At 42.2% G+C, this 3,618-nt stretch overlaps 1 pseudogene; it reads right to left on the bottom strand.

Moving 5' to 3' along the window:
* Positions 1–999: 999 nt before the first annotated feature.
* Positions 1,000–2,530, bottom strand: LOC102018643 (annotated as a pseudogene).
* Positions 2,531–3,618: the final 1,088 nt, after the last annotated feature.

The following is a 3,618-nucleotide window of genomic DNA, read 5'->3' on the forward strand; positions in this document are numbered from 1 at the left end:
CTTCCTATCCATGAGCAAGGAATATTTTTCCATTGACTGAAATCTTTGATCTCTTTTTTCAGAGTGCTGTAGTTTTCAATGAAGAGATCTTTGACTTCTTTTGTTAGATTGATTCCTAAATATTTCAATTTCTTGGATGTTATTGTGAAAGGTATGGTTTCCTTACTTTCTCTCTCAGTCTGTTTGTTGTTCATGTATAGGAATGCTATCAATTTTTGGGTGTTGACTTTGTATCCAGCTACGCTGCTGAATTTGTTAATTATTTCAAGGAGTCTTCTTGTGGAGTTTTTGGGGTATTCCATGTAAAATATCATGTCATCTGCAAATAAATGTGTCATTTTCAACATGACTTTTAAATGAATGATGTTTGAAGGGGCTGAGATAGGGAAGGGTTGGTGGGGGAGAAGGCAGATGATAGACGGTGAAAGGACACAAAACCTAGGCTCTCAGCTATGAGACTTTCTACCAAAACTCACAAATAGAATAATTTTCAGGGTAGCGAAGAGTGTGGGAGGTAAGCCAACAGTTAAAAATATATGACAGCCATAAAGGGAACATGAATAGAATTGAGGGTCTTGTATTGCCTTTGGCTATTTTAAGAAAGAATGTGAACAACATTATGGCCTAGTATTGTTTATTTTGATAGAAACCATATCAATTTTGATCTATAGAGAAGCAGCATGACAGGGTGGTTTAGATACTAGATTAGCTGGCTTCAAGTTCTGCTCTGCCATTTACTAGATATGGGGCCTTAAGTAATTTGTTTGTCCTTGTTTTCTTAAAGCCTTAATTGTGACCTGATGGAAAAATCAAAGGGGTACACATGGAAAAGAGACATGATCATGGAAGACCACAGCCATAATCAAGCAGAGACAGTCTAACCAGAAAACCTTAGGGATTGTCAGCTATGCTGAAGCCAACTTTCTGAGAGTATGACATGCAGTGAGGGTTTAAAGGAATGCATAACTACTATTCCTCTCATTCTTTCTCTCGCTTTCCTTCCTTCTCTCTCTTTCCTTCAGCAGAATCCACACCAACTTCCTTATAATCCTTTAGTAGGGCAGGTATGTCCTCCTGAGTCTCAGAAAATTCTCCTTCCTCCATCCCTTCACCCATGTACCAGTAAAAAAAGGCACCCTTGGCCTACATCAGATCAGACTTGTTCTCCAGGTGAGCCTTGGCCTCAGCAATGATTGTTGTGGTGCTCAGCATGCATGCAGCCTGTTGTACCTTCGCCAGGACTCCACCAGACACCACAGTGGGAGGCTGATAATTAATGCCAACCTTGAAGCCATTGGAGCACCAATCCAGAAACTAGATACTGTGCTTGGTCTTGATGGCAACAATGGGAGCATTGACACCTTTGGGGACCATGTTGCCGTGGTACCATAGGCAGTAAGCCACATATTTACCATGGTGAGGGTCACATTTCACTGTCTTGTTAGCTGACTCAAAACAAGCATTGGTGATTTCTGCTACAGAAAGCTGTTCATCATAGGCTCTCTCAGCAGAGATGACAGGAGCATATGTGGCTATAGGGAAGTGGATATGGGGATAGAGCGCCAGGTGCACCTGGAATTCTGTCAGATCAACATTCAAGGTTCCATAAAATCTGAGGGAAGTGGTGATGCAAGACATAATCTGGCTAATAAGGCATTTAAGGTTAGTGTATGTGGGGTCCTCAATATTGTTTGTACAACAGATGTTATAGGGCTGGCCTTAGCCTAGCGGTTCCTCCCGACTTCCCTTCTAATCATGTGGCCTGGTGGCTGACAGCAGATGTTATAGATGGCCTCATTGTGTACCATGAAGGCATAATCAGAGTGCTCCAGGGTGATGTGGGTAGTGAGGATGGAGTTGTAGGGCCCAACTACAGCTGTGGAAACCTGGGGGCCTGGGTAAGTGGAAAACTCTAGCTTGGACTTCTTGCCATAGTCAATGGAGAGACCCTTCATCAGCAGAGAGGTGAACCCAGAGCCAGTGCCCCCACCAAAGCTTTGGAAAACAATGAGGGCCTATAGACCTGTGCACTGGTCATCTAGCTTATGAATTTAGTCCAAAACAAGATCAGCTGTCTCCTCCCAATTGTGTAGTGTCCATTGGCATAATTATTGACAACATCTTCCTTGCCTGTGATGAGTCGTTCAGGGTAGAAGAGTTGGCTGTAGGTACCAGTGACAACTTCATCAATGGCTATGGGTTTCAGGTCTATAGACACTGCCCCTGGGCATGTTTGCCGGCACCAGTCTCACTGAAGAACGTGTTAGGGGCTGGGGATTTAGCTCAGCGGCAAAAGCACCTGCCTGGCAAGCGCAAGGTCGTGAGTTCGGTTCCCGGTACCGGAGAAAAACCAAAAAAAAAAAAAAAAAAAAGAACGTGTTAAAGGAGTCATGTCCTCCTGTCCCAGTGGTCTTGTTACTTGGCATCGGCCCATCAGGGTAGATGTCATGTTCCACCAGCAAGGATCCCAGCAGATGATGAGGGTTTTGATATCAGCCTGGTCAGTGTGGATAGAGATGCACTCACACATGATGGCTATGGGTTAGGGGGCAAAAGCAGCAGGAGCAGACACCAGTCCTGATTACCATCCTTGACAGGCTAAGATTTGAGGTAGCTGGTGCACTCAGATAATTTATTTATCCTCTCTAGGCCTCACATTCACATTTGTAAAATGGAATTGATAAGAGTGCCTATACTATAGGATTGTGTATTAAATTAATATGTTCATATATATGTACACTTATCTGTACCTCTCACAGAGAAACCTACTGCACAAGTACTCAATAATAATTAGTGTATCGAGTAAAAAGGCTCCAGTCATTGTGTTGCCACATTAAATGTACTTTCTTATCCAGTACTAAGTCCAGTGACCAACTGGAAGTCCTTGTTTAATCTTAGCTTTGTCCATTTTGCCATTTTCAGCATATTGTGAAGAAGATTTACTGTCTGTTGGAAGATGTAGTCTGCAATATAGACTCCCAAAAATTGGATTCAGAGTAGTGGCCTTTTCCTTGGTGCATTTCAAATCATCACCACAGGGTGGAGGTCTTCCCTTATTTTAGAATCACAGCAGTTCAAAATTGAAATTTTTACAAAACTGGAGCAGACGGAGGGAGAGTAATGAGAGCTACATACAATTGATTGGTGTCCTGGTATATAAAAGTCGTCGTATTTTTATTTATCATCATGTTTTTAAAAGAATACATTTGCAAAGTTTCAGCCTTAAAGATCTTGCAATAGACAGTTGCTTCAGAAAAATTAAAACATCCATTTGAAGATTTTCGATTCAAATCAGAAACATGAGATAAAAAATCAAGCAGCTAAAAATTATTGACTATTAAAGAACATTATATACGAATGTCTGATTTGTTTGTATATGTATGTACACCTCCCCACACACAAATATCTCAATTTCTCAAAACCTCTTAAAGGCCTCAGATTGATGTCTGAGTGTCCTAGCTCTCTGAGGAGCATTGGCGGGGGTACAAATCAGATACTTGAAGTTATGTGCTTACATACCCCGGATGTCCGCCTTAGGTGACTAACGTGGCTGTGGGCCTTAAACGTCGATGGGCACAGCGGTCTCACTTATTCATCTTGTAGCCAGCATCCAGTGAG

The sequence above is a fragment of the Chinchilla lanigera genome, unplaced genomic scaffold (genome assembly GCF_000276665.1).
Source record: "Chinchilla lanigera isolate Chin_1 unplaced genomic scaffold, ChiLan1.0 scaffold00133, whole genome shotgun sequence".
Lineage (NCBI taxonomy): Eukaryota > Metazoa > Chordata > Mammalia > Rodentia > Chinchillidae > Chinchilla > Chinchilla lanigera.